Source organism: Oncorhynchus mykiss, chromosome 8 (assembly GCF_057628025.1).
Source record: "Oncorhynchus mykiss isolate SJ-2025 chromosome 8, ASM5762802v1, whole genome shotgun sequence".
Taxonomy (NCBI): domain Eukaryota; kingdom Metazoa; phylum Chordata; class Actinopteri; order Salmoniformes; family Salmonidae; genus Oncorhynchus; species Oncorhynchus mykiss.
The window spans coordinates 42683799-42700651 of NC_143029.1; positions in this window are offsets into that span (position 1 = coordinate 42683799).

Consider the following 16853-nt stretch of genomic DNA (forward strand, 5'->3'; position numbering starts at 1 on the left):
CAGATGGCACACAGACAGCAGAACTGGGGACAGATATGCAGGGACAGACTGGCAGAGACAGGGAGTCTCAGGTAAGTTTGTTGCACCCCATATACAGTCAGTGTACAGTACCATTGCCACCTACTGTCCAGTATGTATGCAGGTATATGTACTACAACCAGCAATTCCAAGAAAGGCTGGTTGTATGTAGCACATATACCTGCATACATACTGGACTGATAAGGAACACTGCTTTAACTATTATTAGTAGTAGTATTATAATGATTTGAACAAGTTGGGACAACCCTTCAGTTAACTACTGTACCTATCAATTATCCAGTAGTAGTGATTATGGTTCCTCAATATACATTTAACATATTACAGCACTACTTTTGGTGTTTTTTCAGGAATTGCTCTTGAGAAAATGTCATGTAATTGTCCCCTCCAAAGTTGATATCAGATTTTAGCCCCTGCTAGGGCAGATGGCACACAGACAGCAGAACTGGTGGCAGAGACAGGGAGTCTCAGGTAAGTTTGTTGCACCCCATATACAGTCAGTGTACAGTACCATTGCCACCTACTGTCCAGTATGTATGCAGGTATATGTACTACAACCAGCAATACCAAGAAAGGCTGGTTGTATGTAGCACATATACCTGCATACATACTGGACTGATAAGGAACACTGCTTTAACTATTATTAGTAGTAGTATTATAATGATTTGAACAAGTTGGGACAACCCTTCAGTTCACTACTGTACCTATCAATTATCCAGTAGTAGTGATTATGGTTCCTCAATATGCATTTAACATATTACAGCTTAGGCTATGTGTTACAGCACTACTTTTGGTGTTTTTTCAGGAATTGCTCTTGAGAAAATGTCATGTAATTGTCCCTTCTAAGTTGATATCAGATTTTAGCCCCTGCTAGGGCAGATGGCACACAGACAGCAGAACTGGGGACAGATATGCAGGGACAGACTGGCAGAGACAGGGAGTCTCAGGTAAGTTTGTTGCACCCCATATACAGTCAGTGTACAGTACCATTGCCACCTACTGTCCAGTATGTATGCAGGTATATGTACTACAACCAGCAATTCCAAGAAAGGCTTGTTGTATGTAGCACATATACCTGCATACATACTGGACTGATAAGGAACACTGCTTTTAACTATTATTAGTAGTAGTATTATAATGATTTGAACAAGTTGGGACAACCCTTCAGTTAACTACTGTACCTATCAATTATCCAGTAGTAGTGATTATGGTTCCTCAATATACATTTAACATATTACAGCGTAGGCTATGTGTTACAGCACTACTTTTGGTGTTTTTTCAGGAATTGCTCTTGAGAAAATGTCATGTAATTGTCCCTTCTAAGTTGATATCAGATTTTAGCCCCTGCTAGGGCAGATGGCACACAGACAGCAGAACTGGGGACAGATATGCAGGGACAGACTGGCAGAGACAGGGAGTCTCAGGTAAGTTTGTTGCACCCCATATACAGTCAGTGTACAGTACCATTGCCACCTACTGTCCAGTATGTATGCAGGTATATGTACTACAACCAGCAATTCCAAGAAAGGCTGGTTGTATGTAGCACATATACCTGCATACATACTAGACTGATAAGGAACACTGCTTTAACTATTATTAGTAGTAGTATTATAATGATTTGAACAAGTTGGGACAACCCTTCAGTTCACTACTGTACCTATCAATTATCCAGTAGTAGTGATTATGGTTCCTCAATATGCATTTAACATATTACAGCTTAGGCTATGTGTTACAGCACTACTTTTGGTGTTTTTTCAGGAATTGCTCTTGAGAAAATGTCATGTAATTGTCCCCTTCAAAGTTGATATCAGATTTTAGCCCCTGCCAGGGCAGATGGCACACAGACAGCAGAACTGGGGACAGACTGGTAGAGACAGGGAGTCTCAGGTAAGTTTGTTGCACCCCATATACAGTCAGTGTACAGTACCATTGCCACCTACTGTCCAGTATGTATGCAGGTATATGTACTACAACCAGCAATACCAAGAAAGGCTGGTTGTAAGCACATATACCTGCATACATACTGGACTGATAAGGAACACTGCTTTAACTATTATTAGTAGTAGTATTATAATGATTTGAACAAGTTGGGACAACCCTTCAGTTAACTACTGTACCTATCAATTATCCAGTAGTAGTGATTATGGTTCCTCAATATACATTTAACATATTACAGCGTAGGCTATGTGTTACAGCACTACTTTTGGTGTTTTTTCAGGAATTGCTCTTGAGAAAATGTCATGTAATTGTCCCTCCAAAGTTGATATCCGATTTTAGCCCCTGCTAGGGCAGATGGCACACAGACAGCAGAACTGGGGACAGATATGCAGGGACAGACTGGCAGAGACAGGGAGTCTCAGGTAAGTTTGTTGCACCCCATATACAGTTAGTTTACAGTACCATTGCCACCTACTCTCCAGTATGTATGCAGGTATATGTACTACAACCAGCAATACCAAGAAAGGCTGGTTGTATGTAGCACATATACCTGCATACATACTGGACTGATAAGGAACACTGCTTTAACTATTATTAGTAGTAGTATTATAATGATTTGAACAAGTTGGGACAACCCTTCAGTTCACTACTGTACCTATCAATTATCCAGTAGTAGTGATTATGGTTCCTCAATATGCATTTAACATATTACAGCTTAGGCTATGTGTTACAGCACTACTTTTGGTGTTTTTTCAGGAATTGCTCCCTTCAAAGTTGATATCAGATTTTAGCCCCTGCTAGGGCAGATGGCACACAGACAGCAGAACTGGGGACAGACTGGTAGAGACAGGGAGTCTCAGGTAAGTTTGTTGCACCCCATATACAGTCAGTGTACAGTACCATTGCCACCTACTGTCCGGTATGTATGCAGGTATATGTACTACAACCAGCAATACCAAGAAAGGCTGGTTGTAAAGCACATATACCTGCATACATACTGGACTGATAAGGAACACTGCTTTAACTATTATTAGTAGTAGTATTATAATGATTTGAACAAGTTGGGACAACCCTTCAGTTAACTACTGTACCTATCAATTATCCAGTAGTAGTGATTATGGTTCCTCAATATACATTTAACATATTACAGCGTAGGCTATGTGTTACAGCACTACTTTTGGTGTTTTTTCAGGAGAAAATGTCATGTAATTGTCCCCTTCAAAGTTGATATCAGATTTTAGCCCCTGCTAGGGCAGATGGCACACAGACAGCAGAACTGGGGACAGACTGGTAGAGACAGGGAGTCTCAGGTAAGTTTGTTGCACCCCATATACAGTCAGTGTACAGTACCATTGCCACCTACTGTCCAGTATGTATGCAGGTATATGTACTACAACCAGCAATACCAAGAAAGGCTGGTTGTAAGCACATATACCTGCACACATACTGGACTGATAAGGAACACTGCTTTTAACTATTATTAGTAGTAGTAGTATAATGATTTGAACAAGTTGGGACAACCCTTCAGTTCACTACTGTACCTATCAATTATCCAGTAGTAGTGATTATGGTTCCTCAATATACATTTAACATATTACCGCTTAGGCTATGTGTTACAGCACTACTTTTGGTGTTTTTTCAGGAATTGCTCTTGAGAAAATGTCATGTAATTGTCCCCTTCAAAGTTGATATCAGATTTTAGCCCCTGCTAGGGCAGATGGCACACAGACAGCAGAACTGGGGACAGATATGCAGGGACAGACTGGCAGAGACAGGGAGTCTCAGGTAAGTTTGTTGCACCCCATATACAGTCAGTGTACAGTACCATTGCCACCTACTGTCCAGTATGTATGCAGGTATATGTACTACAACCAGCAATACCAAGAAAGGCTGGTTGTAAGCACATATACCTGCACACATACTGGACTGATAAGGAACACTGCTTTTAACTATTATTAGTAGTAGTAGTATAATGATTTGAACAAGTTGGGACAACCCTTCAGTTCACTACTGTACCTATCAATTATCCAGTAGTAGTGATTATGGTTCCTCAATATACATTTAACATATTACAGCGTAGGCTATGTGTTACAGCACTACTTTTGGTGTTTTTTCAGGAGAAAATGTCATGTAATTGTCCCCTTCAAAGTTGATATCAGATTTTAGCCCCTGCTAGGGCAGATGGCACACAGACAGCAGAACTCGGGACAGACTGGTAGAGACAGGGAGTCTCAGGTAAGTTTGTTGCACCCCATATACAGTCAGTGTACAGTACCATTGCCACCTACTGTCCAGTATGTATGCAGGTATATGTACTACAACCAGCAATACCAAGAAAGGCTGGTTGTAAGCACATATACCTGCACACATACTGGACTGATAAGGAACACTGCTTTTAACTATTATTAGTAGTAGTAGTATAATGATTTGAACAAGTTGGGACAACCCTTCAGTTCACTACTGTACCTATCAATTATCCAGTAGTAGTGATTATGGTTCCTCAATATACATTTAACATATTACCGCTTAGGCTATGTGTTACAGCACTACTTTTGGTGTTTTTTCAGGAATTGCTCTTGAGAAAATGTCATGTAATTGTCCCCTTCAAAGTTGATATCAGATTTTAGCCCCTGCTAGGGCAGATGGCACACAGACAGCAGAACTGGGGACAGATATGCAGGGACAGACTGGCAGAGACAGGGAGTCTCAGGTAAGTTTGTTGCACCCCATATACAGTCAGTGTACAGTACCATTGCCACCTACTGTCCAGTATGTATGCAGGTATATGTACTACAACCAGCAATACCAAGAAAGGCTGGTTGTATGTAGCACATATACCTGCATACATACTGGACTGATAAGGAACACTGCTTTAACTATTATTAGTAGTAGTATTATAATGATTTGAACAAGTTGGGACAACCCTTCAGTTAACTACTGTACATATCAATTATCCAGTAGTAGTGATTATGGTTCCTCAATATACATTTAACATATTACAGCGTAGGCTATGTGTTACAGCACTACTTTTGGTGTTTTTTCAGGAATTGCTCTTGAGAAAATGTCATGTAATTGTCCCTTCTAAGTTGATATCAGATTTTAGCCCCTGCTAGGGCAGATGGCACACAGACAGCAGAACTGGGGACAGATATGCAGGGACAGACTGGCAGAGACAGGGAGTCTCAGGTAAGTTTGTTGCACCCCATATACAGTCAGTGTACAGTACCATTGCCACCTACTGTCCAGTATGTATGCAGGTATATGTACTACAACCAGCAATTCCAAGAAAGGCTGGTTGTATGTAGCACATATACCTGCATACATACTGGACTGATAAGGAACACTGCTTTAACTATTATTAGTAGTAGTATTATAATGATTTGAACAAGTTGGGACAACCCTTCAGTTAACTACTGTACCTATCAATTATCCAGTAGTAGTGATTATGGTTCCTCAATATACATTTAACATATTACCGCTTAGGCTATGTGTTACAGCACTACTTTTGGTGTTTTTTCAGGAATTGCTCTTGAGAAAATGTCATGTAATTGTCCCCTTCAAAGTTGATATCAGATTTTAGCCCCTGCTAGGGCAGATGGCACACAGACAGCAGAACTGGGGACAGATATGCAGGGACAGACTGGCAGAGACAGGGAGTCTCAGGTAAGTTTGTTGCACCCCATATACAGTCAGTGTACAGTACCATTGCCACCTACTGTCCAGTATGTATGCAGGTATATGTACTACAACCAGCAATACCAAGAAAGGCTGGTTGTAAGCACATATACCTGCACACATACTGGACTGATAAGGAACACTGCTTTTAACTATTATTAGTAGTAGTAGTATAATGATTTGAACAAGTTGGGACAACCCTTCAGTTCACTACTGTACCTATCAATTATCCAGTAGTAGTGATTATGGTTCCTCAATATACATTTAACATATTACAGCGTAGGCTATGTGTTACAGCACTACTTTTGGTGTTTTTTCAGGAGAAAATGTCATGTAATTGTCCCCTTCAAAGTTGATATCAGATTTTAGCCCCTGCTAGGGCAGATGGCACACAGACAGCAGAACTCGGGACAGACTGGTAGAGACAGGGAGTCTCAGGTAAGTTTGTTGCACCCCATATACAGTCAGTGTACAGTACCATTGCCACCTACTGTCCAGTATGTATGCAGGTATATGTACTACAACCAGCAATACCAAGAAAGGCTGGTTGTAAGCACATATACCTGCACACATACTGGACTGATAAGGAACACTGCTTTTAACTATTATTAGTAGTAGTAGTATAATGATTTGAACAAGTTGGGACAACCCTTCAGTTCACTACTGTACCTATCAATTATCCAGTAGTAGTGATTATGGTTCCTCAATATACATTTAACATATTACCGCTTAGGCTATGTGTTACAGCACTACTTTTGGTGTTTTTTCAGGAATTGCTCTTGAGAAAATGTCATGTAATTGTCCCCTTCAAAGTTGATATCAGATTTTAGCCCCTGCTAGGGCAGATGGCACACAGACAGCAGAACTGGGGACAGATATGCAGGGACAGACTGGCAGAGACAGGGAGTCTCAGGTAAGTTTGTTGCACCCCATATACAGTCAGTGTACAGTACCATTGCCACCTACTGTCCAGTATGTATGCAGGTATATGTACTACAACCAGCAATACCAAGAAAGGCTGGTTGTATGTAGCACATATACCTGCATACATACTGGACTGATAAGGAACACTGCTTTAACTATTATTAGTAGTAGTATTATAATGATTTGAACAAGTTGGGACAACCCTTCAGTTAACTACTGTACATATCAATTATCCAGTAGTAGTGATTATGGTTCCTCAATATACATTTAACATATTACAGCGTAGGCTATGTGTTACAGCACTACTTTTGGTGTTTTTTCAGGAATTGCTCTTGAGAAAATGTCATGTAATTGTCCCTTCTAAGTTGATATCAGATTTTAGCCCCTGCTAGGGCAGATGGCACACAGACAGCAGAACTGGGGACAGATATGCAGGGACAGACTGGCAGAGACAGGGAGTCTCAGGTAAGTTTGTTGCACCCCATATACAGTCAGTGTACAGTACCATTGCCACCTACTGTCCAGTATGTATGCAGGTATATGTACTACAACCAGCAATTCCAAGAAAGGCTGGTTGTATGTAGCACATATACCTGCATACATACTGGACTGATAAGGAACACTGCTTTAACTATTATTAGTAGTAGTATTATAATGATTTGAACAAGTTGGGACAACCCTTCAGTTAACTACTGTACCTATCAATTATCCAGTAGTAGTGATTATGGTTCCTCAATATACATTTAACATATTACAGCACTACTTTTGGTGTTTTTTCAGGAATTGCTCTTGAGAAAATGTCATGTAATTGTCCCCTCCAAAGTTGATATCAGATTTTAGCCCCTGCTAGGGCAGATGGCACACAGACAGCAGAACTGGTGGCAGAGACAGGGAGTCTCAGGTAAGTTTGTTGCACCCCATATACAGTCAGTGTACAGTACCATTGCCACCTACTGTCCAGTATGTATGCAGGTATATGTACTACAACCAGCAATACCAAGAAAGGCTGGTTGTATGTAGCACATATACCTGCATACATACTGGACTGATAAGGAACACTGCTTTAACTATTATTAGTAGTAGTATTATAATGATTTGAACAAGTTGGGACAACCCTTCAGTTCACTACTGTACCTATCAATTATCCAGTAGTAGTGATTATGGTTCCTCAATATGCATTTAACATATTACAGCTTAGGCTATGTGTTACAGCACTACTTTTGGTGTTTTTTCAGGAATTGCTCTTGAGAAAATGTCATGTAATTGTCCCTTCTAAGTTGATATCAGATTTTAGCCCCTGCTAGGGCAGATGGCACACAGACAGCAGAACTGGGGACAGATATGCAGGGACAGACTGGCAGAGACAGGGAGTCTCAGGTAAGTTTGTTGCACCCCATATACAGTCAGTGTACAGTACCATTGCCACCTACTGTCCAGTATGTATGCAGGTATATGTACTACAACCAGCAATTCCAAGAAAGGCTGGTTGTATGTAGCACATATACCTGCATACATACTGGACTGATAAGGAACACTGCTTTAACTATTATTAGTAGTAGTATTATAATGATTTGAACAAGTTGGGACAACCCTTCAGTTAACTACTGTACCTATCAATTATCCAGTAGTAGTGATTATGGTTCCTCAATATACATTTAACATATTACAGCACTACTTTTGGTGTTTTTTCAGGAATTGCTCTTGAGAAAATGTCATGTAATTGTCCCCTCCAAAGTTGATATCAGATTTTAGCCCCTGCTAGGGCAGATGGCACACAGACAGCAGAACTGGTGGCAGAGACAGGGAGTCTCAGGTAAGTTTGTTGCACCCCATATACAGTCAGTGTACAGTACCATTGCCACCTACTGTCCAGTATGTATGCAGGTATATGTACTACAACCAGCAATACCAAGAAAGGCTGGTTGTAAGCACATATACCTGCACACATACTGGACTGATAAGGAACACTGCTTTTAACTATTATTAGTAGTAGTAGTATAATGATTTGAACAAGTTGGGACAACCCTTCAGTTCACTACTGTACCTATCAATTATCCAGTAGTAGTGATTATGGTTCCTCAATATACATTTAACATATTACAGCGTAGGCTATGTGTTACAGCACTACTTTTGGTGTTTTTTCAGGAATTGCTCTTGAGAAAATGTCATGTAATTGTCCCCTTCAAAGTTGATATCAGATTTTAGCCCCTGCTAGGGCAGATGGCACACAGACAGCAGAACTGGGGACAGACTGGTAGAGACAGGGAGTCTCAGGTAAGTTTGTTGCACCCCATATACAGTCAGTGTACAGTACCATTGCCACCTACTGTCCGGTATGTATGCAGGTATATGTACTACAACCAGCAATACCAAGAAAGGCTGGTTGTAAAGCACATATACCTGCATACATACTGGACTGATAAGGAACACTGCTTTAACTATTATTAGTAGTAGTATTATAATGATTTGAACAAGTTGGGACAACCCTTCAGTTAACTACTGTACCTATCAATTATCCAGTAGTAGTGATTATGGTTCCTCAATATACATTTAACATATTACAGCGTAGGCTATGTGTTACAGCACTACTTTTTGTGTTTTTTCAGGAGAAAATGTCATGTAATTGTCCACTTCAAAGTTGATATCAGATTTTAGCCCCTGCTAGGGCAGATGGCACACAGACAGCAGAACTGGGGACAGACTTGTAGAGACAGGGAGTCTCAGGTAAGTTTGTTGCACCCCATATACAGTCAGTGTACAGTACCATTGCCACCTACTGTCCAGTATGTATGCAGGTATATGTACTACAACCAGCAATACCAAGAAAGGCTGGTTGTAAGCACATATACCTGCACACATACTGGACTGATAAGGAACACTGCTTTTAACTATTATTAGTAGTAGTAGTATAATGATTTGAACAAGTTGGGACAACCCTTCAGTTCACTACTGTACCTATCAATTATCCAGTAGTAGTGATTATGGTTCCTCAATATACATTTAACATATTACCGCTTAGGCTATGTGTTACAGCACTACTTTTGGTGTTTTTTCAGGAATTGCTCTTGAGAAAATGTCATGTAATTGTCCCCTTCAAAGTTGATATCAGATTTTAGCCCCTGCTAGGGCAGATGGCACACAGACAGCAGAACTGGGGACAGACTGGTAGAGACAGGGAGTCTCAGGTAAGTTTGTTGCACCCCATTTACAGTCAGTGTACAGTACCATTGCCACCTACTGTCCGGTATGTATGCAGGTATATGTACTACAACCAGCAATACCAAGAAAGGCTGGTTGTAAAGCACATATACCTGCATACATACTGGACTGATAAGGAACACTGCTTTAACTATTATTAGTAGTAGTATTATAATGATTTGAACAAGTTGGGACAACCCTTCAGTTAACTACTGTACCTATTAATTATCCAGTAGTAGTGATTATGGTTCCTCAATATACATTTAACATATTACAGCATAGGCTGTGTTACAGCACTACTTTTGGTGTTTTTTCAGGAGAAAATGTCATGTAATTGTCCCCTTCAAAGTTGATATCAGATTTTAGCCCCTGCTAGGGCAGATGGCACACAGACAGCAGAACTGGGGACAGACTGGTAGAGACAGGGAGTCTCAGGTAAGTTTGTTGCACCCCATATACAGTCAGTGTACAGTACCATTGCCACCTACTGTCCAGTATGTATGCAGGTATATGTACTACAACCAGCAATACCAAGAAAGGCTGGTTGTAAGCACATATACCTGCACACATACTGGACTGATAAGGAACACTGCTTTTAACTATTATTAGTAGTAGTAGTATAATGATTTGAACAAGTTGGGACAACCCTTCAGTTCATTACTGTACCTATCAATTATCCAGTAGTAGTGATTATGGTTCCTCAATATACATTTAACATATTACCGCTTAGGCTATGTGTTACAGCACTACTTTTGGTGTTTTTTCAGGAATTGCTCTTGAGAAAATGTCATGTAATTGTCCCCTTCAAAGTTGATATCAGATTTTAGCCCCTGCTAGGGCAGATGGCACACAGACAGCAGAACTGGGGACAGATATGCAGGGACAGACTGGCAGAGACAGGGAGTCTCAGGTAAGTTTGTTGCACCCCATATACAGTCAGTGTACAGTACCATTGCCACCTACTGTCCAGTATGTATGCAGGTATATGTACTACAACCAGCAATACCAAGAAAGGCTGGTTGTATGTAGCACATATACCTGCACACATACTGGACTGAAAAGGAACACTGCTTTAACTATTATTAGTAGTAGTATTATAATGATTTGAACAAGTTGGGACAACCCTTCAGTTAACTACTGTACCTATCAATTATCCAGTAGTAGTGATTATGGTTCCTCAATATACATTTAACATATTTCAGCACTACTTTTGGTGTTTTTTCAGGAATTGCTCTTGAGAAAATGTCATGTAATTGTCCCCTTCAAAGTTGATATCCGATTTTAGCCCCTGCTAGGGCAGATGGCACACAGACAGCAGAACTGGGGACAGATATGCAGGGACAGACTGGTAGAGACAGGGAGTCTCAGGTAACTTTGTTGCACCCCATATACAGTCAGTGTACAGTACCATTGCCACCTACATGTACTACAACCAGCAATACCAAGAAAGGCTGGTTGTATGTAGCACATATACCTGCACACATACTGGACTGATAAGGAACACTGCTTTAACTATTATTAGTAGTAGTATTATAATGATTTGAACAAGTTGGGACAACCCTTCAGTTAACTACTGTACCTATCAATTATCCAGTAGTAGTGATTATGGTTCCTCAATATACATTTAACATATTACCGCTTAGGCTATGTGTTACAGCACTACTTTTGGTGTTTTTTCAGGAATTGCTCTTGAGAAAATGTAAAGTAATTGTCCCTTCTAAGTTGATATCAGATTTTAGCCCATGCTAGGGCAGATGGCACACAGACAGCAGAACTGGGGACAGATATGCAGGGACAGACTGGCAGAGACAGGGAGTCTCAGGTAAGTTTGTTGCACCCCATATACAGTCAGTGTACAGTACCATTGCCACTTACTGTCCAGTATGTATGCAGGTATATGTACTACAACCAGCAATACCAAGAAAGGCTGGTTGTAAGTACATATACCTGCACACATACTGGACTGATAAGGAACACTGCTTTAACTATTATAAGTAGTAGTATTATAATGATTTGAACAAGTTGGGACAACCCTTCAGTTAACTACTGTACCTATCAATTATCCAGTAGTAGTGATTATGGTTCCTCAATATACATTTAACATATTACCGCTTAGGCTATGTGTTACAGCACTACTTTTGGTGTTTTTTCAGGAATTGCTCTTGAGAAAATGTCATGTAATTGTCCCCTTCAAAGTTGATATCAGATTTTAGCCCCTGCTAGGGCAGATGGCACACAGACAGCAGAACTGGGGACAGATATGCAGGGACAGACTGGCAGAGACAGGGAGTCTCAGGTAAGTTTGTTGCACCCCATATACAGTCAGTGTACAGTACCATTGCCACCTACTGTCCAGTATGTATGCAGGTATATGTACTACAACCAGCAATACCAAGAAAGGCTGGTTGTATGTAGCACATATACCTGCACACATACTGGACTGAAAAGGAACACTGCTTTAACTATTATTAGTAGTAGTATTATAATGATTTGAACAAGTTGGGACAACCCTTCAGTTAACTACTGTACCTATCAATTATCCAGTAGTAGTGATTATGGTTCCTCAATATACATTTAACATATTTCAGCACTACTTTTGGTGTTTTTTCAGGAATTGCTCTTGAGAAAATGTCATGTAATTGTCCCCTTCAAAGTTGATATCCGATTTTAGCCCCTGCTATGGCAGATGGCACACAGACAGCAGAACTGGGGACAGATATGCAGGGACAGACTGGTAGAGACAGGGAGTCTCAGGTAACTTTGTTGCACCCCATATACAGTCAGTGTACAGTACCATTGCCACCTACATGTACTACAACCAGCAATACCAAGAAAGGCTGGTTGTATGTAGCACATATACCTGCACACATACTGGACTGATAAGGAACACTGCTTTAACTATTATTAGTAGTAGTATTATAATGATTTGAACAAGTTGGGACAACCCTTCAGTTAACTACTGTACCTATCAATTATCCAGTAGTAGTGATTATGGTTCCTCAATATACATTTAACATATTACCGCTTAGGCTATGTGTTACAGCACTACTTTACACTGTACACTGTACACTGACTGTATATGGGGTGCAACAAACTTACCTGAGACTCCCTGTCTCTGCCAGTCTGTCCCTGCATATCTGTCCCCAGTTCTGCTGTCTGTGTGCCATCTGCCCTAGCAGGGGCTAAAATCTGATATCAACTTTGAAGGGGACAATTACATGACATTTTCTCAAGAGCAATTCCTGAAAAAACACCAAAAGTAGTGCTGTAACACATAGCCTACGCTGTAATATGTTAAATGTATATTGAGGAACCATAATCACTACTACTGGATAATTGATAGGTACAGTAGTTAACTGAAGGGTTGTCCCAACTTGTTCAAATCATTATAATACTACTACTAATAATAGTTAAAGCAGTGTTCCTTATCAGTCTAGTATGTATGCAGGTATATGTGCTACATACAACCAGCCTTTCTTGGAATTGCTGGTTGTAGTACATATACCTGCATACATACTGGACAGTAGGTGGCAATGGTACTGTACACTGACTGTATATGGATGGCAAACAAACTTACCTGAGACTCCCTGACTCTGCCAGTCTGTCCCTGCATATCTGTCCCCAGTTCTGCTGTCTGTGTGCCATCTGCCCTGGCAGGGGCTAAAATCGGATATCAACTTTGAAGGGGACAATTACATGACATTTTCTCAAGAGCAATTCCTGAAAAAACATCAAAAGTAGTGCTGAAATATGTTAAATGTATATTGAGGAACCATAATCACTACTACTGGATAATTGATAGGTACAGTAGTTAAAACCAGTTGCATCTCTAGGGGCGCTATTTCATTTTTGGATAAAAAACGTTCCCGTTTTAAGCGCGATATTTTGTCACGAAAAGATGCTCGACTATGCATATTCTTGACAGTTTTGGAAAGCAAAGATTTTGTCTGTAAGTGCCCCAGAACTCATTCTACAGGCGAAACCAAGATGATACGTCAAACAGGAAATGAGCAGAATTTCTGAAGCTCTGTTTTCTAATGTCTCCTTATATGGCTGTGAATGCGACAGGAATAAGCTTAGACCTTCTGCCGTTTCCCCAAGATGTCGGCAGCATTGTGACGTATTTGTAGGCATATCATTGGAAGATTGACCATAAGAGACTACATTTTCCAAGTGTCCGCCTGGTGTCCTGCGTCGAAACTGGTGCGCAAAGCCATGTGCAAGTATTTTTCCATTTGATTGAGAGGGGAAACCATGCTTCCACGAACGATATATCATCGAAGAGATATGTGAAAAACACCTTGAGGATTGATTCTAAACAACGTTTGCCATGTTTTCAGTCGATATTATGGAGTTAATTTGGAAAAAAGTTTGCGTTTTGAGGACTGAATTTTCGGGTTTTTTTGGTAGCCAAATGTGATGTACAAAACGGAGCTATTTCTAATACACAAAGAATCTTTTTGGAAAAACTAAGCATCTGCTATCTAACTGAGAGTCTCCTCATTGAAAACATCTGAAGTTCTTCAAAGGTAAATTATTTTATTTGAAGGCTTTTATGTTTTTGTTGAAATGTTGCGTGCTGGATGCTAATGCTAACGCTAAATGCTACGCTAGCTAGCTACTTTTACACAAATTATTGTTTTCCTATGGTTGAGAAGCATATTTTGAAAATCTGAGTTGACAGTGTTGTTTACAAAAAGCTAAGCTTCAGAGATGGCATATTTCATTTCATTTGCGATTTTCATGAATAGTTAACGTTGCGTTATGGTAATGAGCTTGAGTCTGTATTCACGATCCCGGATCCGGGATGGGGAGATCAGAAAGGTTAACTGAAGGGTTGTCCCAACTTGTTCAAATCATTATAATACTACTACTAATAATAGTTAAAGCAGTGTTCCTTATCAGTCCAGTATGTGTGCAGGTATATGTGCTTACAACCAGCCTTTCTTGGTATTGCTGGTTGTAGTACATATACCTGCATACATACTGGACAGTAGGTGGCAATGGTACTGTACACTGATTGTATATGGGGTGCAACAAACTTACCTGAGACTCCCTGTCTCTACCAGTCTGTCCCTGCATATCTGTCCCCAGTTCTGCTGTCTGTGTGCCATCTGCCCTAGCAGGGGCTAAAATCGGATATCAACTTTGAAGGTGACAATTACATGACATTTTCTCAAGAGCAATTCCTGAAAAAACACCAAAAGTAGTGCTGTAACACATAGCCTACGCTGTAATATGTTAAATGTATATTGAGGAACCATAATCACTACTACTGGATAATTGATAGGTACAGTAGTTAACTGAAGGGTTGTCCCAACTTGTTCAAATCATTATAATACTACTACTTATAATAGTTAAAGCAGTGTTCCTTATCAGTCCAGTATGTGTGCAGGTATATGTGCTTACAACCAGCCAATCTTGGTATTGCTGGTTGTAGTACATATACCTGCATACATACTGGACAGTAGGTGGCAATGGTACTGTACACTGACTGTATATGGGGTGCAACAAACTTACCTGAGACTCCCTGTCTCTGCCAGTCTGTCCCTGCATATCTGTCCCCAGTTCTGCTGTCTGTGTGCCATCTGCCCTAGCAGGGGCTAAAATCTGATATCAACTTAGAAGGGACAATTACATGACATTTTCTCAAGAGCAATTCCTGAAAAAACACCAAAAGTAGTGCTGTAACACATAGCCTACGCTGTAATATGTAAAATGTATATTGAGGAACCATAATCACTACTACTGGATAATTGATAGGTACAGTAGTGAACTGAAGGGTTGTCCCAACTTGTTCAAATCATTATAATACTACTACTAATAATAGTTAAAAGCAGTGCTCCTTATCAGTCCAGTATGTGTGCAGGTATATGTGCTACATACAACCAGCCTTTCTTGGTATTGCTGGTTGTAGTACATATACCTGCATACATACTGGACAGTAGGTGGCAATGGTACTGTACACTGACTGTATATGGATGGCAAACAAACTTACCTGAGACTCCCTGTCTCTGCCAGTCTGTCCCTGCATATCTGTCCCCAGTTCTGCTGTCTGTGTGCAGTCTGCCCTAGCAGGGGCTAAAATCTGATATCAACTTTGGAGGGGACAATTACATGACATTTTCTCAAGAGCAATTCCTGAAAAAACACCAAAAGTAGTGCTGTAACACATAGCCTAAGCTGTAATATGTTAAATGTATATTGAGGAACCATAATCACTACTACTGGATAATTGATAGGTACAGTAGTGAACTGAAGGGTTGTCCCAACTTGTTCAAATCATTATAATACTACTACTAATAATAGTTAAAAGCAGTGTTCCTTATCAGTCCAGAATGTGTGCAGGTATATGTGCTTACAACCAGCCAATCTTGGTATTGCTGGTTGTAGTACATATACCTGCATACATACTGGACAGTAGGTGGCAATGGTACTGTACACTGACTGTATATGGATGGCAAACAAACTTACCTGAGACTCCCTGACTCTGCCAGTCTGTCCCTGCATATCTGTCCCCAGTTCTGCTGTCTGTGTGCCATCTGCCCTGGCAGGGGCTAAAATCGGATATCAACTTTGAAGGGGACAATTACATGACATTTTCTCAAGAGCAATTCCTGAAAAAACACCAAAAGTAGTGCTGTAACACATAGCCTACGCTGTAATATGTTAAATGTATATTGAGGAACCATAATCACTACTACTGGATAATTGATAGGTACAGTAGTTAACTGAAGGGTTGTCCCAACTTGTTCAAATCATTATAATACTACTACTAATAATAGTTAAAAGCAGTGCTCCTTATCAGTCCAGTATGTGTGCAGGTATATGTGCTACATACAACCAGCCTTTCTTGGTATTGCTGGTTGTAGTACATATACCTGCATACATACTGGACAGTAGGTGGCAATGGTACTGTACACTGACTGTATATGGATGGCAAACAAACTTACCTGAGACTCCCTGACTCTGCCAGTCTGTCCCTGCATATCTGTCCCCAGTTCTGCTGTCTGTGTGCCATCTGCACTGGCAGGGGCTAAAATCGGATATCAACTTTGAAGGGGACAATTACATGACATTTT